Raw genomic sequence first — 25,463 nt, 5'->3', positions numbered from 1 at the left:
GAATTTTGAATTGTCAGTTTTGAAGCTTATTTCAGATGAACTTGAAGAGCAAGAAGGCATTCTGTTGGCTGCCTTGGCCAACATTCACCCTGATATCTCCACCTGAGTCAAAAGTCAGGATTTGTACCTCATTCATCTGGGCCACAAATCATCTGTTGTGTTTCTTTTATTCATTTGTGGGAGATGGGTGTCTCTGGCTGGGCCAGCATTTATTGCCCATCCCTTGTTCAGAGGACATTTGAGAATCAACCACATTGCTGTGGCTCTGGAGTCACATGTAGGCCAGACCAGGTTAGGGTGGCAGATTTCTTTCTCCAAAGGACATTAATGAACCAGATGGGCTTTTCCGACAGTTGACAATGGTTTCATGGTCATCAGTAGATCTTAATTCCAGATTTTTGGGGAAGGAAATCTGCTACCCTTACCTGGTCTGCTCTACGTGTGAGGCCAAACCCGCTGCAGTGTGGTTGACTTTTAAATGGGCTAGCAATGCACACAAAAGGGCAATTATGAATGGGCAATAAATGCGGGTCAAGCCAGTGACTCCCACATCCCCTGAACAAAAGCTTCCTGGTCAAATCAGGCGATTTAATGGAAGTTTATAAGATGACGAGGGGGATAGATAGAGTGGACGTTCAGAGGCTATTTCCTCAGGTGGATATAGCTGTTACTAGGGGGCATAACTATAAGGTTCATGGTGGGAGATAGAGGGACGTCCAAGGTAGGTTCTTTACTCAGAGAGTGGTTGTGGTGTGGAATGCACTGCCCGCTGCGATAGTGAAGTCGGACATTTGAGGAGCTTTCAAGCGGTTATTGGACAAGCATATGGAGCATACCAGAATCATGGGGAGTGAGATAGCTTGATCTTGGGTTTGGACATAGCTCGGCACAAGATTGAGGGCCGAAGGGCCTGTACTGTGCTGTAATGTTCTATATTCTATGTTCTAAATCATAAATTCAACTGAGGCTAATCTTTGATGTGAATTTTGTATAGATGTGTTAATCTGCAACATTAATCCTTATTCCTTTGCAGATAATGACACATTATTTAAACATGGTCAGGCAGTCATTGTTTGTTTCAGTTTGTGACAGCAATGCTCACAGTACGTGGGCAAATAAAAAGAAGTATTGATTACCTGATGGTGTTTGAATAAAATATCATTATCTGCAAAGAAACAAGGATAGAAGTTTATCACCCAAGAGTAAATGACTGATTCCAAAAAAATGTCATTGAGATGATTTCAATCAGTGGACTCGGAGGTGGCTGCTCCAAGGTTGGAGGGTTCATTTATTTATCAAAAGAGCTCACGGAACCAGCAACCCACCAGAGAATATGTCACATCTCTGCCAGATTCCCCAAACAGCTGGCGTGCTGGCGAGCATCCATTGTCACTGAGACCAATGGTGCTTCATCAACCATTAAAGCCCATAGTCCCTCAACCTGCCAAGCTCTTGAGCTCAACAGATGACAATTTCAGCTGGAACGCAATGGATCCAAGGTTGTGTAACTGACCCCAGTGCAAAGCTGGTTTTGTCGGAAGAACGTTCATTGATTGAAGCCGTGATTCATATCTGGATGGCTGATTCACAAATGTAACCCATTGGGATGGTCAGATAATAACATCTATTTGTGCCATACAGGAACATGGGGGTGACTTCTCCAGCCCATTCAGTCTTTCAGTTAGATTGTGCTTGTTCTGTATCTTAACTCCATTTACCCGCCTTATTTCCGTGTCCTAAAAAAAACAATCAATCTCAGGTTTGAGATTTCCAATTGACTGAGCTTCGACAGGGGCGATTTTCCCACAAAAAAACTAAATGCCCAACGTTCAGGAAAATAGAAGATTTTCCCACCCATTTTTCTGGATGTACTTAATGGGATGTAGTTTTGGCATTCTATACTTTACAGAATCTGGAGAATTCATGCCTGTAAGGGGCGACTGGGTCTAATCCTGTTCAAGAGGCCGGCATCACTGTGTTGAGTGGGCCACTGCACATGCGCCGATCCATCAGTGGGGAGATTGGCACTTGTTCACTCCCCTCCCCTGCGCACCCCCACCCCCCCCAATCCCTGGCCTCCTGATTGCCAGGTTCGGAAACTGCTGCTTCCCCACCCTCAGTGCCAGGCTTTTCCGAATGCTTCACAGCACCGCCACCCCCCCCCCCCCCCCCCCCCACCGCCGTCCCAATCATCGGCTTCTCAACAACCGCCCCTCTGATTACCAGCTTCTCTGACCACACCCCCCCCACTCCTCCTGAGGCAGCCTCAATCACCAGCTCCTAATGGTAAGCCCCGACCCCACCCACGGCCAGACTGACACCACCCCCCCCCCAACATGGTCAGCCCCGATTCCCCCCTCCCTCCCACCCCCATTTATCCCTAATGCAGAATATGCAGCAGTCCCCCACCACCACCAATAATCCCCACCCCTTGTAGGCCTCACTCCCTCTTGGTCCTCACCCCCTTGGTACTGCTTGGTGGCCAGTGGCAGTACCAGGGTGCCAGGCTGGCAGTACCAGGCTGGCACTTCGCAAGGGCCGACACCATCTGTGCCCAATTCCATGAGTCCCCACTTGTGATGTGATCATGCCTGGTCCCTGTTGATGGGGATCAGTTTTAATCCACACAGTGAAGATCTCTCCCAGTGGGGAGGGGGTGGTGAGGCAGAGGCGGTGGGAGGAAACATTAGCCAATCCAGACGATACTGTCCTGGGCACGCTGATGAGATGAAAATTGAGATTTCCATATTGTAATTGGCCTTGTATTGATTTCCTGATTACGCATTGCAAAAATATAGCCTAGGAAAGTCATGATTGACTGGATGACAGTTGTGGCTCCTGCTACAGGCCCCCCCTGTTGACGTTCCTGGCCCTCTGCACTACTTGAGCAGCTCAGTGAGCTGGGAAAATCACACCGACCATCTTTTTGGAATATGGGATTCCAGGTGTCAGTTATCCTTTGTATGAGTAGGCTCCTTCTGACTTCACTCTCTGAAGGCCAAACTCCAGTTCTGAAGTCAAGTCTTGATATCTTGAACTTTTGCCACCAAGGAAAGAATATCTTCCTATCAACCCTACCAAATCCTTCAAACATCTTAAATAGTTCAATTAACTATTTGATACTGAAGTGAACACCAGCCTAGTCTCTGCAATCTGCTTTCATAAGTGAAAGCTTTAAACTTCACATAGAATATCAAACTTGATGCTCCACTCCATAGGATAGCTTGCAAACAACTCAAAGTTTACAAATCCTAAAAAAGCAAAATACCACAGGTGCTGGAAATCTGAAATAAACCTTTCGTTGACTTACCATCCTGTTCCACACCCTCCCCTCTCTTCCCTCCGAGTATACAGTTCGTCACATTTCTATAAAAGCAAATTATTCCAGATGCTGGAATCTGAAACCAAAAGAGAAAATGCTGGAAAATCTTAGCAGGTCTGGCAGCATCTGTAAGGAAAGAAAAGAACTGACGTTTTGAGTACAGGTGACCCTTTGACAAAGAGTCGGCTGGACTCGAGATTATTCATGAAGGTCCTGCCTTTTCCTCCTTGCCCTTTGGCCAAGGTATGGTGGGGTGTAAACTGAGAGGGGAGGATACTCAGCAAAGACCTTGGAGTCCTCATACACCAATTGCTGAAGGTAAGCGCGCAGGTACAGCAGGCAGTGAAGTAGGCAAATGGTATGTTGGCTTTCATAGCAAGAGGATTTGAGTATAAGGATAGGAATGTGGTTGTGGTGTCCTTATCTGAGGAAGGATGTGCTTGCTGTAGAGGGTACATCAAGAGGTTTCACAACACCAGGTCAAAATCCAACAGGTTTATTTGGAATCACAAGCTTTCGAAGCGCCGCTTCTTCATCAGATGATGAAGGAAGAATGTTCCTGATGGTGGGGGGAGTCCAAAACGAGAGGCCATAGTTTGAGGATAAGGGGTAAACCTTTTAGAACTGAAGTGAGGACAAATTTCTTCACCAAAGGGTGTTGAATTTGTGGAGTGCACTACCACAGAAAGTAGAGGCCAAAATGTTGGATTTCAAGAAGATAAAGCTCTTGAGGCTAAAGCATATGGCCTACTTCTGATTCTGGTTTCTATGTTTCTATAGCCCTCAGTTAAAATTGCCGCCATTCAGTTCTCCCCCTCAATGGGGAAAGCAGTCTCCGATCATCTGGGACTTATGCCCACCTTATGCTTAGGCGCTATGAGCTGTCTTGATATTCTGGTGATGTCATTCATCTTCTAATGCTATCCGGATATGGGTTCTATTCGTGACGGAGGGCCTCATCCACAGTTCAGAGAGGGTAACTTGGCAGTGATTATTTCTGATCTCAGCTAATGGGATGATTAGTCACAGGCTGTCAGAAGCATCAGAACATCTCCTTTCGGCCTCTCTGATGAAAAAAAAGACATAATGAGGTGCATTTTGCTCTTCTGTGCATTCTTAAGATGCTCATTTTCTCGAGGCAAAGAGAAAAAGCACCAGCAATTTGCATATTTGTACAACACATCTCATTGTAACAATGTCCCAAAGTGCTTCAAAGCATTACCAAACAAAATTTGACACTAAGCCACGTAAATTGATGTTGAGATAGTGACTAAAATCTCGATCAGAGATAGGGAAAAAGATACACAGATCTGATGTCACGTACCAACCGACTCAAGAACAGCTCCTTCCTGCTGTCATCAGATTTTTGAAGAGACCTACCATATATTAAGTTAAGTTCTCTACACCCTAACTATGCCTGCAATGTTATATTCTGCACCCTCTCCTTTCCTTCTCCCCTATGTAATCTATGAATGGCATGCTTTGCCCGTATAGGACGCAAGAAACAATGCTTTTCACTGAATGCATGCGAATCATAGAGTCTTAGAGGTTTACAGCAATTTGTCCACGCCGCCCCTTTTTTTAATCCCTAAACTAGTCTCAACTGTCCATAGTTGGCCCATATCCCTCTATACCCGTCTAATCCATGTAACTGTCCAAACACTTCTTGAAAGATAAAATTTTACCTGCTTCTACTACTACCTCCGGTAGCTTGTTCCAGGCATTCACCACCTTCTGTGTGAAAAAAATTGCCCCCCTGGACACTTTTGTACCTCTTCCTTAAACCTATGCCCTTTAGCTTTAGACTCCCCTACCTTTGAGAAAAGATATTGACTATCTAGCTGATCTATGCCCCTCATTATTTTATAGACCTCTATAAGATCACCCCTAAGCCACCTATACTCCAGAGAAAAAAGTCCCAGTCTATCCCCAGCCTCTCGTTATAACTCAAACCATCAAGTCCTGATAGCATCTTAGTAAATCTTTTCTGCACTCTTTCTAGCTTAATAATACATTTTCTATAATTGGGTGACCAGAATTGCACACAGTATTCCAAGTGTGGCCTTATCAATGCCTCATACAATTTCAACAAGGCGTCCCAACTCCTGTATTCAATGTTCTGAACAATGAAACCAAGAATGCTGACTGCCTTCTTCACCACTCTGTCCACCTGTGACTCCACTTTCAAGGAGCTATGAACCTGTAGCCCTAGATCTCTTTGTTCTGTAACTCTCCCCAATGCCCTATCATTAACTATGTCTTGCCCTGGTTCCATCTACCAAAATGCATCACCTCACATTTCTCTGAACTAATGTCCATCTGCCCATTGCCTCAAATGATCAAGATCCCTTGCAATCTAAGATAACCATTTTCATTGCCCACGATGCCACCATCCTTGGTGTCATCTGCAAACTTACTAACCATGCTTCCAAAATTCTCATCCAAATCATTAACATAAATGGCAAACAACAGTGGACCCAGCACCAATTCCTGAGGCACACCGCTGATCACAGGCCTGCAGTTTGACATTACTTCTGATATTATTTTAGATATTATTTGTGACAATAATAAATCAAATCTGCCTCACAGCATCAGAAATCTGGGTTCAATTCTGACTTTGGATGACTGCCTATGTGCAGTCTACATATTCTCCCCGTGTATGCGTGAGTTTCCTCCAGGTGTTCCGGCTTCCTCCCACATCCCAAAGATGTGCAGATTAGGTTGATTGGCCATGCTAAATTGCCCACTAATGTCAGAGGATTATCAGATAAATATGTGGTATTATGGGGATAGGTCCTGGGTATGATTGTCGTTAATGTAGATTCAGTGGGTTGAATGGCCTCCTTCTGCACTGTAGGGATTAGAAACATAGAAAAACTACAGCACAATACAGGCCCTTTGGCCCACAAAGTTGTGCCAAACATGTCCCTCCCTTAGAGATTACTAGGCTTACCTGTAACCCTCCATCTTATAAGTTCCATATACTTATCTAAAAGCCTCTTAAAAATCCCTATCGAATCCGCCTCCACCACCATTGCCAGCAGCCCATTCCACGCACCCACCACTCCCTGAGTGAAAAACTTACCCCTGACATCTCCTCTGCACCTACTCCCCAGCACCTTAAACCTGCGTCCTCTTGTGGCAACCATTTCAGCCCTGGGAAAATCCCCCTGAGAATCCACTCGATCAATACCTCTCAACATCTTATACACCTCCATCGGGTCACCTCTCATCCTTCGTCTCTCCAGGGAGAAAAGGCTGAGCTCCCTCAACCTATCCTCAAAAGGCATGGTCCCCAATCCAGGCAACATCCTTGTAAATCTCCTCCGCACCCTTTCTATGGCTTCCACATCCTTCCTGTAATGAAACACAATACTCCAAGTGGGGTCTGATCAGGATCCTATTTAGCTGCAACATTATCCCTCGATTCCTAAACTCAATTCCTCGATTCTATGATTCCAAATCAAATCAAGGTTTTACTGAACATTTCAAAGGAAGAGGGAAAAATCTCACTGGAGTGAATGGCCATAAGATTCCAGCCGGAATTTCAGAGTTTTGGATCTGGCAAGTTGAAAGCATGCCTGCCAATAGTAGGGATAATTAAAATCAGACATGCACAGAGACCAGAACTCAAAGAAGGCAGAGACCTATAGCAGTGGGGAAGGTTAAAGAGATGTAAATTGGCGAGGGAGTGGAAGGATGGATTTGAAAACAAGGGTGGGAATTGTGTGGAGACCTTTGTGAAATAATACAACAAAACTTGTGTTAAAATTGCATAAAATCTGCCATTTGATGCAACAGTGCTAAAAGTTAGGATGCTTTAAGGGCACCTGGACACAGTCTAAAGGATGTTCAAGGAAACAATCCCGGGAATGAAAAGCTTGCCGTATGAGGAACGTTTGAGGACTTTGTATCTCTACTCAATGGAGTTTAGAACGATGAGGGGGATCTCACAAACTTACAGAATACTGGTGACAGATCCAGTTAAAGATCTGTATCTCCAAGATGTAGAAAATATTATGCCTATTTATCTCATGATGAGCTCTTCCAATATAATTTTCTTATTTAAGACCATACGACCATAAGATATAGAGCAGAATTAGGCCTTTCAGCTCATCAAGCCTGCCCCACAATTCAATCATGGCTAATACGTTTCTCAACCCCATTCTCCTGCTTTTTCCCCGTAACCCTTGATCCTTTTACCAAGAGTCTATCTCTGTCTTAAATACACTCAATGTCCTGGCCTCCACAGCCTTCTGTGGCAATGAGTTCCATAGATCCACCATCCTCCGGCTGAAGAAGTTCCTTCTCATCTCAGTTCCAAAGGGTTGTCCCTTTACTCTGAGGCTTTGTCCTTGGATTCTTGTCTCTCCTACATGAGGAAGAAATGTAGGAGAGATTCTGGTCTCTCCTCCATGAGGACATGAGGAAGAAATATCGTTTTCATGTCCACTCTATCCAGGCCTATCAGTATTCTGTAAGTTTGTGAGATCCCCCCCACCATCATTCTAAACTCCATTGAGTACAAACACGGAGTCCTCAAACGCTCCTCATATATCAAGCTTTTCATTCCCGGATCATTCTCTTGAACATGCTCCTGACTCTCTCCAGAGTTTTTAAAATTTCTAATGAGCTGCCTATGTACCTGTATTTACTATCATTTAGATGTTAAAACATGCACTGCAGCAATTCACCAAAGGTTCTTAGACAGCACCTTCCAAACCCATGACCACTTCCATCTAGAAGGACAAGGGCAGCAGATAAATGCCACCTGCAAGTTCCACCTGCAAGTTCCCCTCCAAGCCACTCACGACCCTGACTTGGAAATATATCGCCATTCCTTCGCAGTTGCCACATCAAAATCCTGGAATTCCCTCCCTGACGGCATTGCGGGTCAGCCACAGCATGTGGACTGCAGTGGTTCACGAAGGCAGCTCACCACCAACTTCTCAAGGGCAACTAGGGATGGGCAATAAATGCTGGCCAGCCAGCGACGCCCATGTCCCACGAATGAATAAAAAAAAATTTAAATCTTACACACAATTACACACCCGCTTATTCAAGAGTTGGTTTTTCTCCCACCCACTCTTCATTCAATTAATCCTTTGAATAAGAAATATGCAAAACAACATTGTGATTAATTTTCCCTAATGTTTGCTCAGTTTGAATGCAAAATACAACAGAAATAGTGGACAAAAGACAGCAGATTTATTATTTTAAGAATGGTCTGTACCTGAAAGAACTTGGTATTTTAGAGAAAGTCAACATTTAATGATGTCAACCGTTATTTTATTATATCTTTGGAGGAAGAACTAGAATTGTTCAGAGTATTTTAACACCATTCTACCGACAGGCATCAAGTTTAGATATGAGCGTGCAAATTAGGAGCAAGAGCAGTAAAGCCATTCGGCCCCTCGAGACTGCTCCGCCATTCAATGAGATCATGGCTGATCTGATTGTAAGCCCTACCCCACATTACAGCCTGTGGTGACTTCAGCCAGGTTGATGAGGTTGGCTTGTTAGAGTATGAGCTACCTGATGAGTCCTATTTGATGGTTAAATCAGGGAGCCTCATGCATCTTATTTAAAGCAGGTATGTCAGATGCCCAGCCTGTATTCAGCAGCGAGCAACTGGACAGCTGGCTGTGTACCGATGCATGGTGCAAATAAAGTAACTTGATGATGGGACTTTTGCCTCTGTGGGGTTATTACATGGCCTTCCCCTGATAATTGGGCAGTATGGTGGTACAGTGGCTGGCATTGTTGTCTCACAGTGCCAGAGACCCAGGTTCGATTCCCGGCTTAGGTCACTGTCTGTGTTTGCACATTCTCTGTGTGTCTGCGTGGATTTCCTCTGGGTGCTCCAGTTCCCTCCCACATTCTGAAAGATGCGTGGGTTAAGTGGATTGGTCATGCTAGATTGCCCCTGAGTGTCAGCGGGGCTAGCCAAGGTAAATGCATGGAGATAAGGGGATGGGGCATGGGTGAGATTGTGATCTGTGCAGGCTCGATGGGCCGAACATCCTTCTTCTGTGCTGTAGGATTCTAATGATTTGATAACCTTTCACCTCTTTGTTAATCAAGAATCTAACCCTGCCTTAAAAATATCCAAAGGTGATTCTTCCACTGCCTTTGGATGAAGAGAATTCCAGAGACTCATCACGCTCTGAAAGAAAAGTGTTCTTCTCATTGCTGCTTCTTTTTTAAATGTTTTTATTGACAGTTTTCCATTTTACAATTCACCACATGTCGCAACAAAACTTCAAATTCCAGTCCAGCACAGAATAATTATCATTCTACATAGACAAATAGAAAAAGCTGGCAGATACAAACACAGATGGTTCAAATTATCAATTATAATCATTGTAATTAATGCATCCTCTCATACAGATAATAAAAGGGTATTACAAAGAGTTGGGGATATCATGGTAACAGAACACAAGGACAAAGCCATGAACACATTTTTTTATATTTGTGAGACATGAGCGTCGTTGGCTGGCCAGCGATGGGGTGCCCATCCCCTAGCTGCCCGGGAACAGTGGAGAGTCAACCACATTGCTGTGTCTCTGGAGTCACATGTAGGCCAGATTAGGTAAGGACAGCAGATTTCCTTCCCTGAAGGACATTAGTGAACCAGACGGGTTTTCCCGACAATTGACAATGGTTTCATGGTCATCAGTAGATTCTTAATTCCAGATATTTTTTATACTCAATTCAAATTCCACCATCTGCTGTGGCAGGATTTGAAATAAGAAGTCTCACAACACCAGGTTAAAGTCCAACAGGTTTATTTGTCGCAAACACCACCAGCTTTCGGAACTGGCTGTTCTTTCGTCAGGTGGGTGGGAGTTCTGATCACAAACAGGGCATATAAAGACACAAACTCAATTTACATGTATAATGATTGGAATGTGAGTCTTTACAGCTGATCAAGTCTTAAAGATACAGACAGTGTGACTGGAGAGAGCATGAAGCACAGGTTAAAAAGATGTGTATTGTTTCCAGACAGGACAGTTTGTGAGATTTTGCAAGTCCAGGCAAGTTGTTGGGTTTACAGTTAGTGTGACATGAACCCAAGATCCCGGCTGAGGCCGTCCTCATGTGTGCGAAACTTGGTTATCAATCATGCTCAGCGACTCTGCACTGTTGTGTGTCATGAAGGCCGCCTTGGAGAACACTTATCCGAAGATCAGAGGCCGAATGCCCATGACCTCTGAAGTGTTCGCCAACAGGAAGACAACACTCTTGGCTGGTGATTGTCGAGAGTCGCTGAGCAGTCTGATGGCTAATGGTCTGGGGACCTGGGTTTGAATCCCGCCACAACAGATAGTGCAATTTGAATTCAGTAAAAACAAATCTGAAATGAAGAATCTACTAATGGCCATGAAACCATTGTGGATTTTCAGTAAAACCCATCTGGTTCGCTAATATCCTTTAAAGGAAGGAAATCTGCTATCCTTACCTGGTCTGGCCTAGATGTGACTCCAGAGCCACAGCAATGTGGTTGACTCTCAATAGCCTTCAGAAATGACTTTTGATGTGATTTGATTAGATTTGTTTTGGTTTATTATTGCATAGAACATAGAACAGTACAGCACAGTACAGGCCATTCGGCCCTCGATATTGTGCCGAGCTACGTCCGAATCCAAGATCAATCTATTCCACTCCCTATTATTGACACTGTATTAGTATACAGTGAAAAGTATTGTTTCTTGTGCACACCATTCATAGAAAAGGAAAGGAGAGAGTGCAGAATGTAGTGTTACAGTCATAGCTAGGGTGTAGAGATAGATCAACTTAATGCAAGGTAAGTCCATTCAAAAGTCTGATGGCAGCAGGGAAGAAACTGTTCTTGTTAGTACGTGACCTCAGAATTTTCTATCTTTCTCCTGACTGAAGAAGGTGGAAAAGAGAATGTCCAGGTGTGTGGTGTCCTTATTTATGCTGGCTGCTTTGCTGAGGCAATGGGAAGTGTGGACAGAGTCAACGGATGGGAGGTTGAACTAGCAAGCCACTCAGCTCAAGGGCAACTAGGGATGGGCAACAAATGCCAGCCCAACCAGCAACACCCATGCCCCACGAATGAAGAAAACAAAATAAATGATTCCATTAATATTTACCCAGAAGCCGATTTTGCTGCCAAAACAGTAGGATCACTCAGGGCGAGAAACCAGGTTCATTTATCGTTTTCCGCCTCTCACCCTATCTTACACCTCGCCTCGTTGAACGACGGGCAGGACAAAGTCATAAGATCGCGCCCCTATATCATTAGTGGGCTTCTGGTCACCCTATTATAGAAAGGATATTATTCAATTAGAAAGAGTGCAGAAAAGATTTACTAGGATGCTACTGGGACTTGATGGTTTGAGTTATCAGGAGAGGCTGGATAGACTGGGACTTTTTTCTCTGGAACGTAGAAGGCTGAGGGGTGATCTTATAGAGGTCTACAAAATAATGAGGGGCGTGGACAAGGTAGATAGTCAATATCTTTCCCCAGAAGTAGGAGGGTCTAAAACTAGAGGACATAGGTTTAAGGTGAGAGGGGAAAGATACAAAAGGTCCAGATGAGCAATTTTTTTCACACAGAGGGTGGTGAGTGTCTGGAACAAGCTACCAGAGGTAGTAGTCGAGGCGGATACAATTTTGTCTTTTGAAAAGCATTTAGGCAGTTACGTGGGCAAGATGGGTATAGAGGGATATGGGCCAAATGCGGGCGGCCAAAAGGCCTGTTTCCATGCTGTAAACATCTATGACCACATGTCAGCAGGGTTTACAACAGCTTTTGTATAACTGGAACCTGGCAAATGTCCCTGCTGAGTGTGGGCGGGGGTGTGCGGAGATCAGGTAAGTAAGTACATCCCCCAGTGGGAAGAGGGTCTTGCCCAGGCAGTACTGTAGCAGTGCCTTAGCACTGCTCCTGTCAGCACAAGGGGGCAATTCCAGGGATGGCGGCGAGGGAGGGGGAGTTCAGTTGGAGAGGAATTCTCATTGTGCACGGGGAGGATTCTTTCATGTACTTTTGATTCGTTAGAGGGCGCCACGATCTCTGGAAGGCTGGGGGTGGGGATGGGCTCGACATTGGGCACCTGAAGAATTCATTGATTTGCCTAAACAAAATGAAGGAAAAGCCAGCAGTGGAGTTGTTGGACAGCACACTCTTTTCCTGCCTGAGTTGGCGCTGAGTTAAGAAAATTGATAAAATTCCACCCTACATTTTGACACAATATTTAATTGACCGTAAAGCGCTTTGAGATGTCCTAAGGCTAGGAAAGGTGTTGTATAAATAAAAGCTGTTTTTTCCTATTCCAAATAAAACCACCAAAACCTGCTGTATTTACATTGGAGAAACATGCCAGGTCGCCCCGGCTCTCATGTTTGTATTCCATCAGAGGATTTATTTGAATTCACGTCCGACTCATCACAGGCGTAATCCATAACATAATGTACTTTAGCCGCAGCCCCCGCTCTATATGCAGCATCAGTACCCTGTTACATGAGCCTTCAACATTGGAAGTGCCGGTGCTAAAATGGGAAACGTGGCCCGAATGTTAATGGCTTGTGCCTGCCTCTCAGGATGAGTGTTTGTCCAACTGCATTGGCTGCTCATTTATCCTAGCTATCACTACCTATTCATCTAGCTCAGCTCTGAAGGTGAATCTGTGCATCTCCTTCATCAGAAGTGACAGCCAAACCAAGATCTACTCTGCTGAATAACAGAAAACCCTCATGATTCAGGCTTTAAGACAACAGTACAAGGAGAATTAGATTAGACGCCATTAGATCCTCCAACTGACTAATGATACCACGCTCTCTCAATCAATTCATACTTTTCTTTTTTTTTATCCTGATAAATCTTCATCCTACCCCTCCTCTCCTGAGGTCTTGATTCCTTGCTGTGGTATGGTTCCATGGGCATTAGTTATCCACCAGTCTTTGATCGGAGTGGCTATTTTTCTTATGCCAGCCTTGTCAATATGTAGCATTGCGCTGTTCGATCACACAGCAGTCAAACCTTCGATTGTCCTTAACAACCACACGCAGATAGCCAGACTGAGAAGACAATAGCAGTGGCCTTCCATCTTGTAAGACGATGAGTTGCATTACGGTGGCCAACCCATGCGTTAAGCTTCACCTGGTGGTGCTCAGGAACTGTTACTCTGACACAAGTCTTTGCCCCATTTGCTGAGCAGAAACCATTCAGGGACTCCCATTGGATTCTCCGCACCCGCCAACTTTCCCACCTGCTACAAATGGGGTCGGAGAATTCAGGGCTACGTTTGGCACAGGAGTTGCTGGAAAGGTGACATATCTAAACTTTAGTGTAGCTATGGGGCCACACTCAAGTTTTTTTTGTTTGGATTTATTCCTGTAGCCATCAACTCTTCTGAGGTAAGCACAAACTATGTACCTGTAGCTGGGACATTGATTCATGGGTGCCAGGATGTGCCAGGGCGGGGGCAGGGGGGTGGGGGGAGGAGTTGGTGGGGGAAGCAAACTTTCTCCAAGTTCTTCTGAAAGTTTTGTCTGCGACCAGGTGCTGCCATGAGATGGCACGGCTGTGGGCTTGCAACTGGGGAGGCTTGTCTCTCGACAAGGAGAGTTGTTTGGGTCTCTTGGGTGGCAGAGTGGCTAGCACTGCTGCCTCACAAGTTCAATTCCTGGCTTGGGTCACTGTCTGTGTGGAGTTTGCACATTCTCCCCATATCTGCGTGGGTTTCTTCCGGGTGCTCCGGTTTCCTCCCACAGTCCAAAAATGTGCGGGTTAGGATGATTGGCCATGCCAAATTGACCCTTAGTATCAGGGGATGTAACAGGATAAATATGTGGAGTTATGGCGATAGGGCCTGGGTGGGATTGTAGCCGGTGGAGAACCGATGGGCCGAATGCACTGAAGGGATTCAACGATTACCAGGTTACATCACTGTCTCTGCAGACCCTGCATGTTCTCGCTGTGTCTGCATGGGTTTCATCCAGGCAAATATGTCGGGTTATGGGGATAGAGCCTTGGTGGGATTTTGGTCGGTGCAGACCCGATGGGCTGAATGGACTTCTGCACTGCAGGGATTCTACGATTCCCGGCTTGGTTCACTGTCTGTGTTGAGTCTGCACATTCTCGTTGTGTCTACGTGGGTTTCCTCCGGGTGCTCCGGTTTCCTCCTGCAGTATTGGCCGTGCTAAATTCTCCCTCAGTGTACCCGAACAGGTGCCGGAGTGTGGCGGCTCGGGGATTTTCACAGTAACTTCTTTGCAGTGTTAATGTAAGACTACTTGTTGAATAAACGTTAAACTCTTGTTGAATTGCTGCTACCCAGTGGTGTAGGCTAAAGCAAGTGAGCAACAGCAGCAAGTATGCTAACTTCCTTCACCCACACAAGAGGTCTCACATTGACCCGGTGTCCCCAGAGCATTAACGTGGGGCTCTGGATGACTAGGCTAGTGGTATTACCACCATCTCTCCCACACACAGCATGCTTCATTCCTGAGTCATACTGATTTTCCCAGTTCAGCTAGAACTTCATTTTTTTAACCTGCTTTTTAGTTCCCATGCCAAATCAGCAATCAGGGACAATAAATTTCTTTCACTCCTCTTCTGAACTTTTCACACAAATTGGAACACGCTCCCAAGAGGAGAGGTCAGAGTGACTTCCGTTGACATCAAGGCAACATCCCACTGAGAGCGGCATGATGGAGCCCAAGCAAAACTGGAGCCAACGGGGAATGAGGGGGGAAAACACTCCACTGGTGGGAGTCATACCTAACACAGAGGGAGCTGGTTATGGAGGTTAATCATCTCAGTCCCAGGACATCACTGCAGGAGTCCCTCAGTGTAGTGTGCTAGAAGGATATTTATATCAGGTTGGATTGAATAGGTTCAGTGAAGGTAAAGTCACCATTGTCCCAGGTGACCATAGGCTGCTTTCTCTTCTGAAGGGGAATGCTGACTGGCGGTGATTTAAGCTGAGGATCACCTCACCTCAGGGCAGGCCAAGGCAGCGAGGACATAGAGCAATAAATTGTGTGATCCATTGGCGAGGAAACCAACTCCGAGCATCCTGGTGATGAAGACAAGGCTGTGCGGAGGCGCTGAGGTAGGTGCACAAGAGGGCAAAGTTTTTTGCGTCAATAAATATTTATGTGTTCATGCATGCGTTTGCATTAATGCAAGTCTGTGTGTGGATCCAACAATGCTAATTTACCTTCTGGTGGCACATAGTGTACAAGATGTTACCCATTTGAATTCAATCTAGTGAAGCTACATTTCTGGAACAAAATTCTAGAGTTAAATCTAACTCCCTAATTTTTATTTGCATTCATTCACATTTCAATTTAAAAAAATTTTTTTTTTGCAAACACGTAACATCTAGTCCACGCGGACTCATAAATGCACCTTCTGAATATATGTTAATACTGGCAGTAAATCTAACCAACATGTCTACCATTATCACAGCAGGACATCAACCTGTTGACCCCTTGATTCTATAACTGCGTGATGAGGCAGACCCGACTTCCTGCAGTTCATAATTATTGGTTAAGTTCAGTTTATGAGGTGAATCCACTTTAATTACTTAATTAAAGGGCAACCTTTTGGAAATACCCAGCGGTTTTTGCAACATCTGCTTAGAGGGAAACAAAGGGCAGCATTTAACAGAGTTCATGAGGTTCTCAAATGAAGGCTGCGTAGCTGGGTTAGTCCAGTCTCTTGTCGAGACGGCCCACAATGTTGAGTGGCACTCAGGCACTTAGTTGGGCAATGGCAGGTCCCTTCCCGGTATCAAGGACTTCGGGGGGGGGAGGACGCGGTAGGAGGTGGTGGTGGAGGGAGGGGTGGGCTGAGGGGAGGGTGGATGCCCAGTCCACTGAGGGCAGGCAGCTAATCAGAGGATGGCATACTCCATTTACCGGCACTGCCACCAGGAGATAGTGGCGACTGCTGGCATTACACCCACCTGGAGCCTGTGGTATTGTTTTAAAGTTTAATGTTTATTTATTAGTGTCACAAGTCGGCTTACATGAACACTGCAATGAAGTAACAGTGAAAATTCCCCAGTCATCACACTCCAGCGCCTGTTCAGGTACACTGAGGAAGAATTTAGCACGGCCAATGCACCTAACTAGCATATTTTTCAGACTGTGGGAGAAAACCAGAGCACCCAGAGGAAACCCACACAGACACATAGGACATAGAACATGACAGCGCAGTAAAGGCCCTTCGGCCCTCGATGTTGCGCCAACCTGTGAAACCAATCTAAAGCCCATCTAACTTACACTATTCCAATATCATCCATATGTTTATCCAATGACCATTTAAATGCCCTTAATATTGGTGAGTCCACTACTGCTGTAGGCAGGGCATTGCACAACCTTACTACTTTCTGAGTAAAGGACCTATCTCTGACATCTGTCCTATATCACCCCCCAATTTAAAGCTGTGTCACCTCATGCTAGCCATCTCCATCTGAGGAAAAAGGCTCTCATTGTCCACCCTATCTAATCCTCTGATCATCTTGTACACCTGTATTAAGTCACCTCTTAATCTTCTCTCTAACGAAAACAGCTTCAAGTCCCTCAGCCTTTCCTCATGAGGCCTTCCCACCAAACCAGACAACATCCTGGCAAATCTCCGCTGCACTCTTTTCAATGCTTCTACATCCTTCCTATAATGCGGCAACCAGAACTGCACCAGAGTTTTGTCCAGCTGCAACATGATCTCATGGCTCCGAAACTCAATCCCTCTACCAATAAAAGCTAGCACACCATATGTCTTCTTAACAGCCCTATCAACCTGGGTGCCAAATTTCAGGGATGGGGGAAACACACAGGCTCCGCACAGACAGTGACCCAAGCCAGGAATGGCACTGTGAGGCAGCAGTGCTACACACTGTGTACCATGCTGCCCTGGGTCCATGCCATCTCTGGATCTTGGCCATCGGTGGCAGGTTGGGGAGTTGCAGACTGAGAGTCATTGATAGGTGGTGGGGAGCAGCAAAGGAAGGGGGAAGGTGGCTGAGAGCAGCTCCCCCTGCACCCTCCTCCGCTCCCCTTTCCAATCAAACACCAGGTGCCTTTGAATGAGGGACCTTCCTGGGAATCTCCAAGAAACCTCCTGATGGGTTTGCTTGTCAAGTTCCCCATATGGTGAGTCCCTCAGTCGATGCTGAGTCAACACCAGCAGCAACAGAGTGGAGCCATCAAGTTGGCACCAATTATCCAATAAGGCATCCACGTCTGACCAAATGATCCTGGGAATGGGGGACGTGGGGATGTGCTGAACCCACACTACATTTGCCCTGCTGCCCAACCTCCTCTCCACCCCACCTCACCTCTGCACCCACAACCCCTGCCTGCCATTACTTGCTAGTGCCTGGGTTCATTGGTGTTTCCTAGGCCTCAGGTGGATGTAGTACTTGCGGCAGCCACCACCCTCCCGGTGGCGCTTCTGAGCAATGAAGAGCTTTTGGCTCAATTGGTGAGCAAGAATGGCCTGGGGAAGGCCGCCCGCTGCCCAGTTAGGTGCCTGATTGGCACTTAATATGGTGGGGACTTCCCAAAAAGAGGAAAGCAAGAGTTCTCACCTCTTCGGAGCCAGCAGGCATAGAATTGTAGAAACCATAGCAACCTGACAGTGCAGAAGGAAGCCATTTGGCCCATTGTGTCTGCACCAATAGCAATCCCAATTATCCCTGTAACCCCACATATTTACCCTGCTAAACCCTCTAATCTACACATCCCGGGACACTAAGAGGCAATTTAGCATGGCTAATCCTCCTATCTGCACGTCTTTGGATTGTGGGAGGAAATCGGAGCACCTGGAGGCAACAACGCATGCAGACACAGGTAGAATGTGCAAACTGCGCACTCGCATTGATGCAACCTGGGAATCGAACCCGGGTCCCTGGAGCTGTGAGGCAGCAGTGCTCACCACCGTGCCATCTCCGTTAAAATTAATTCTGCTTCTCTCTGCCCCAACGCTGCTTGACCTGCTGAGTAATTCCACCTTTTTCTGTTTTTTATTTGAGTTTTCCACCACCCACAGTGTTTTGCTTTTTAATTACTTAATCGACACCCACAATAAATGTTGAAATACTTGACGCTCGCACATCAGAAAATCTGTATCGTTTAACAGGCTAGACAAAAGAATGCATTTAGCCTGACTCCCAGATAGCAGTGTAATTATTGAGAATGCTGGGTATGGTGAAAAGGCTTCTGCAGGTTTGATTACTGGCTAACTTATATCTGAAATTGATCAGAAATGGACTGAAAAAGGGGTGGGCCCAATAAACTTTTCATTTGCCTCAATTATATTCCACCCTCCAGATCATAACTCAGACAAGAGGGAATCAGAGATTCCCTCCAGTGCAGAAGGAGGCCAGTTGGCCCATCGAGTTTTCACCGGCCACAATCCCATCCAGGCCCTATTCCTGCAATTCTACATGTTTACCCTGCTAATCCCCCTGACACTCGGGTCAATTTGCCATGGCCAATCAATCTAACCTACACATCTTTGCACTGTGGGAGGAAGCCAGAGCACCCAGAGGGTACCCACGCAGACACAGGGAGAATGTGCAAACTCCTCACAGACTGTAACCCGAGGCCGGAATCGAACCTGTTCCCTGGCGCTGTGAGGCAGCAGTGCTAACAATTGTGTCACCGTGCCAGTCCACCCTTGTTACAATCCTTGGCACTTAAGTAATGAATCTTACATGAGTTCCTCATTCAAAGAAGATTAGTTTATTTATTAGTGTCACAAGTAGGCAATGAAGTTACTGTGAAAAATTCCCTAGTCGCCACACTCCGGTGCTTGTTCTGAGGGGGAATTTAGCATGGCCAATGCACATAGCCAGCGCGTCTTTCAGTGTATGGGAGGAAACCGGAGCACCAAGAAGTGAAACACAGGAACATAGAATGAGCAAGCTTCAAACAAGACTGAAATGGACCTTTGATTGAAGCAATTCACACTGTCAGCTAATGCCTTGAACAAAGGAGCTAGCTGACTACTTAGCAATCTGCTCAGAGAGGCCACCTTCAAATAAGACATGGAAGAGAACGAAGCACTACGCGGACTGACTCCTGACGTCTAGGCTGCCACTTCATTGCAATCATAATAGAATGCTGCATTGCTGCAATGATCATCTTCCCATCGAGATGATAAAGCAAGGCCCTGTATCCCTATAACAGTGGACAGAACATACCCTGTGTCTCTTTACCTTAGAGAGCCCCAATACTAATTGCTCAAGCAACACCATCAAACTAGATTAACTATGGATAGGCATATGGATAATATTCGAATAGTTTAGGTTAGAGGGTCATTAGATTGGTTTCACAGGTCGGTGCAACATCGAAGGCCGAAGGGCCTGTACTGCGTTGTAATGTTCTATGTTCTACAGAGCTGTTGGCTGTGTGCGCAAATTGGAGTTTGTGTTTACTTCCAGAAAAGCCAAGTGTCTTACATTAGTTGTGAAGCAGTTTGGAACTTGCTGAGGAAGAATAGGCAGGATGTGAAGGGATTGGAGAGGCTGCATAGAAGATTGACAAGGATGATGACAGGGTTTGAGGGACTTCGGTTATGAGGATAGAGCAAAGGAGCTGAGGAACTTAGACTGAGGAACCTTCAAAGAAGAGAAGATTGAGAAGAGATTTGACAGAGATGTTCAAAATTGCACAGGGCCTGGATAGAGCAGATCGCGAGAAGTTGTTCCCATTGGCAGAAAGTTTAACTTTATTTATCAGTGTCACATTAACGCTGCAGTAAAGTTACTGTGAAAATCCCCTACTCGTTGCACTCTGGCGCCTGTTCAGGTACACTGAGGGAGGATTTAGCATGGCCAATGCACCTAACCAGCACATCTTTCAGACTGTGAGAAGAAACCGGAGCATGCGGAGGAAACCCACGCAGACACAGGGGCAATGTGCAGACTCAGCACAGACAAACCAGGAATCTAATCCAAACCCCTGGTGCTGTGAGGCAGCAGTGCTAACCACTGCACCACCAGGTTGAAACCAAAGGACAGCAATTTAAGGCAACTGGCAAGAGAAGCAATGACGACGTGAGAAAAAATATTTTTACGCAATGAGTGGTTAGGAACTGGAATGCACTGGCTGAGTGTGCGGTGGAGACAAATCTAGCCAAGGCTTTCAAAACGGAATTGGATCATTGGCTGGAATTTTCCACAAGGTTGTGGGGTGGGGGGGGATGGCATTGGTTGGGGTGCATTAAACGGAAAGCCCCTTTGGCAATGGCAGAACTAAAAAATTCCACTGCTGGCCAATGGATGGGGGGATGTGATGGAGGCGAGGCGGTAGGGGGTGAAAATCCAACGATTTTTACAGAGGGAAAAGCCTTTGGGCTACGGGGAAAAGTTGGGAGGTTGGGCTAACTGAGTTTTCCAGGCAGAGAACGAGTGCAGCCATGATGGGCCAAACAGCCTCCTTCTATGCTGCAACCATTCTAAGATTCTGTGCGAAATGTGCCATAAAATGCAAAACCTTTCTTTACCATCAAAGCCTTCCCTGATTGATCCGATAACCATCCAGCTCTTCTTTTGAGACTAATCAATTCATGATGTTTAAGTTTATTTATCAGTGTCACAAGGAGGCTTACATTAACACTGCAATGAAGTTACTGTCAAAATCTCCTAGTCGCCAAATTTTGACAGACACCTGTTTGGGTACACTGAGGGAAAATTTGGGATGGCCAATGCACTTAACTAGCATGTCTGGTGCACACACATGTAAAGGAATGTGCATTAAGATGGGAGGCATGAAATACATGTCTCAAAGAGCCAGGGATCCAGGTTCAATTCCTGGCTTGGGTCACAGTCTGTGTGGAGTTTGCACGTTCTCCCCGTGTCTGCGTGGGTTTCCTTTGGGCACTCCAGTTTCCTCCCATAGTCCAAAAATGTGCGGGTTAGGTTGATTGGCCATGCTGAATTGCCCCTCAGTGTCAGGAGGGCTAACTAGGCTAAATACATGGGGTTCTGGGCATATGGTCGGGGTGGTACTGTAGTCGGTGCAGACTCAATGGGCCAAATGACTTCTCTCTGCGTTGTAGGACTCTATGATTCTGTCTTTCAGACAGTGGGAGGAAACCGGAGAACTTAGAGGAAACCCAGACTCCGCGGACAGTGAGCTGAGCTGCGAATCGAACCCGGGTCCCTGGCGCTGTGAAGCAGCAATGCTAACCATTAATTGTTTCCTAGGTGAGGGAAGTGGAGATTATGGTACCTATCCACCACCCTGTCAGAACAAACAGAGCCCAAGCTCCTATTGCACTTGAGGCCTGTTTAAATCTGTATTCATTTCTTGTACCCACTTAATCACTTTGAGTTAAATAGTTTGCTCACATCTACATCTATCTATGCCTCCCACATGTTATATCATGGATCATGCCCTCCTCTATTGATCTTCCCTTATCCACTGAAAAACACCTTCAATTCTATGGATCTCTCATCATAACTCAGCTCCAAACTCCTTCAGTCATCACTCTTTTCTGAAGTGTGTCCTTTTGCACCAGTCCGTTTGGAGGTTTGATGGCCCAAAATTATACGCAAAGTTTTCAGTCTGCAAGGTTAAAAGGCCCTGTTTCGACTGTTTCTCAAACATCCCCAAGACATGTAATGGGTGTTTGATTGGCCTGATTCCCGGTGACTGAATACACGGAGCATGAATTCGACAATCACATCAGATCCTTCTCCTCTCTGCGGCATAGCCAATGGGCAGTCTTTTTTATGTGCCTGTATTTCATGCCTCCCATCTTAATGCACATTCCTTTACATGTGTGTACATCAAAATATACAAAATCTACCATCCAGGAGATGGAGTGTTCAATTCTCCAGGCCTTATATGAATTCAAAATTGATTTACTAGTCGTAACAAGTGAGTGATGGGCCTGTTTGTAAAGATATGGGGAACTGATGTCATCCAATTTAATAGCAGGAAGCCGTTTTACATTCAGCGACTCGGCACAGCTTTGAACAAAGAACAAAGAAAATAACAGCACAGGAACAGGCCCTTCAGCCCTCCATGTCCGCACCGACCATGCTGCCCGACTTAACTAAAACCCCCTATCCTTCCAGGGACCATATCTCTCTATTCCAACCTATTTATGTACTTGTCAAGGCGCCCCTTAAAAGTCACTACTGTATCCGCTTCCACTACCTCCCCTGGCAACGAGTTCTAGGCACCCACTTGTCTGTGCAAAAAATCTGCCTTGTACATCTCCTTCAAATCTTGCCCCTTGCACCTTAAACCTTTCTACTTTGTCCCTGTTGATGTAGACAGGGTGTGAAAATAGACCAGTGCCTATTAGAGAATAGGCAACACAGTGGTCCAGTGGTTAGCACTGCTGCCTCACAATGTCAGTGACTTGGGTTCAATTGGGGTCTGTCTGTGCAGAGTTTGCATGTTCTCTCCGTGTCTGCCTGGGTTTCCTCCAGGTGCTCTGGTTTCCTCCCATATTCTAAGGACAGGCAGGTTAGGCGGACTGGCCATGGTAAATTGCCCCTTAATTTGTCTGTGAATGCGTGAGCGTAGCTACGCTTGGTGTGGTGTGAAGCCCATCAAACTATAAGCCAAATGGCCTCTTTTTGCACTGTAGGGTTTCTATGATTCTTTCCATAACACAGGGAGAATATGCAAACTCCACACACACAATCACCCAAGGCTGGAATCGAACCCGGGTCCCCGGTGCAATGAGACAGTAATACTAACCTCTGTGCCATCATGTGAATGAAAAGATTGTCATACAGTTGGCCACTTAAACAGATGGTAGAGGTTTAATCGATTGGTGTTGCTTGCTTACGCTCTAGGAGAGAGGGAAAATCCCCCCCCAAGTCCCTCTGGTGATGTCACCATGTAATCATGTGACACACTTCAGAGATGCACTGACATCTCAAACCCAAATGGTCATCTGACATAGTCCAGTGCGTGCTGTTTGTTTATACCAAGATGTCCTGCACAGGGATCAGCAAACTGTTTAATGTAACACTTCATTTTCAACTTTCAGATTTTCATTTGGGCTGATAATGATGTTGACCTCGGCTAACCCTGCTGGCATGGCTTCCGTCAAACAGCAAACAGGACCCGCTCAGAGGCTGATGCCGGTGCGGACCAATTAGTCGCCTGTCATTCTACGAGGAGATAAAGTGTAACGGGCAGGTGTTCAAGCGTTAAAGCTTCCAGTGTCAGTATAATTCATTAAGTGATCATTACAATCGAGCTAATGGAGGGGTCAAGATGACCAGGGCAGTCTTTCCTGATGCAATCTGTGAGGTCGCCGGCACAAATGATTTGCGTGCATCCTTTCATGCTGTACTCCGTCATATTACTGCCAGGTCTTTTTTGATATTTTAATTAGAGTCACAGCATTCAAACACCCCTCCCCCAGCTCCATCAGAAAAATCAGAGTGAAAACATAAGAAATATGAGCAGGAGGAGACCAAGTGGGTGTCAAGGTGGCACAGTGGCTGGCGCTGCTGCCTCACAGCGCTAGGGACCCGGGCTCAATTCCAGCCTTGGGTGACTGTCTGTGTGGAGTTTGCATGTTCTCCCAGTGCCTGCGTGGGTTTCCCCTGGGTGCTCCGGTTTCCTCCCACAGTCCAAAGATATGTGGATTAGATTGATTGGCCATGCTAAATTGCCCATCAGGGTCCCAAAGTGTATTGGTTAGATGGATTAGTAGGATAAGTATCTAGGTTACTAGGATTGGGTCTGGGTGGGATTGTTGTTGGTGCATTCTGCATCATTCTGCACTGTGGAGATTCTATGATTCTAAGTGACCCGTCGAGACCACTCCAAGCTTCAATGAGGCTTCAACTATATTCTCTCTCTTGCTTCCCACATCCCTGGATTCACTGGGAGGCCAAGGCCTGAATTCTCCAGCTGTTCACGTCAGGGGGATCTTTTGGTCCCACCAACAGCCTGGCCCCTCCCTGGGTTTACCAGCGATGTGATTGGAGTCATTTGGAAATCCCATTGAGAGAGATGACACCGGAAGATTTCACTGCCGCTAGTGGCAACATACTGCCTCCCACCGTGAGAAACACATGGCCAAAAGGCGAGAGAATCCCACCACAACCCCTCTGAACAAAGAACAAACAACGAACAAAGAACAACACAGCACGGGAAACAGGCCCTTCGACCCAACGAGCCCGCGCCACCATCTTAACAATGTGTTTTTCCTACTCCACCCTTGACCCATGCCTATGCTTATGGTACCCCCATTGGAAACCAGATTGAGGGGAGACTAATTTAGGGACCATTTGTTACACCAATCAGCCTAAGAGCACATCTTTGGGGTGTGGGAGGAAACTGGAGCACCCGGAGGAAACCCACGCAACCACAGGGAGAATGCGCAAACTCCCACAGACACTGGCCCAAATCCACGTATCTGCACAGCAGACAGTGATAGTCACTGAGCTGAGGTATCTGACTATCTCAGCCTTAAATACATTCAATGATGGAACAACATAATTCTCTGGGATAGGAAGATTCACAGCCCTTTGAGTGAAGAAATTTCTCCTCATCTCAGTCTTAAATGATCTTTGTGGGTGCAAGTCACACCCCAGAGATCTGAGCATAAAATGTATGTAAACTGTCCCACTGTATTACAGGGAACAAGGGCAATTAGGGATGGACAATAAATCTTGGCCTAGTCAGCAATGCCTACATCCCTCATTGCAATCTGCACAGCCGTCTCGAACCGCTGTAGTTCATCTGGGGAAGGCACACGCACAGTACTGTTAGGGAAGGATCATCCAGAACTATTTTGACCCAGCAACAATGAAGGAACTGTAATATATTTCCAAATGCGTGACTTGAGGGGAACCTGTAGGTGGTGGTGTTCCCATACTTCTGCTGCCCTTATCCTGTTGGGTGGTAAAGGGTGTGTGTTTGGAAAATATTATCGAAGGCTGAGCATGTTGATAACATAGATGACATTAGTAGTGAAAGGATTAATAGTCACACAAGTTTAAAAATCGCATAGGCTGAAAAACAAAGGTCTTCTTATAAGAGCTTTACAGACACCAAGGCCATTAGTCTGGCAAAGCTCATAAATCAGATATCTGTAACTGGAAAATGAGAGTGATCTACAATTGCAAAAACGAGCTGTATTCTGAAGCTTTGACTGGATATTATAATGAAG

This window comes from Carcharhinus amblyrhynchos, chromosome 10 (assembly GCF_965287045.1).
Source record: "Carcharhinus amblyrhynchos chromosome 10, sCarAmb.v2.hapA, whole genome shotgun sequence".
Lineage (NCBI taxonomy): Eukaryota > Metazoa > Chordata > Chondrichthyes > Carcharhiniformes > Carcharhinidae > Carcharhinus > Carcharhinus amblyrhynchos.
This window is presented reverse-complemented; position numbering follows the sequence as displayed.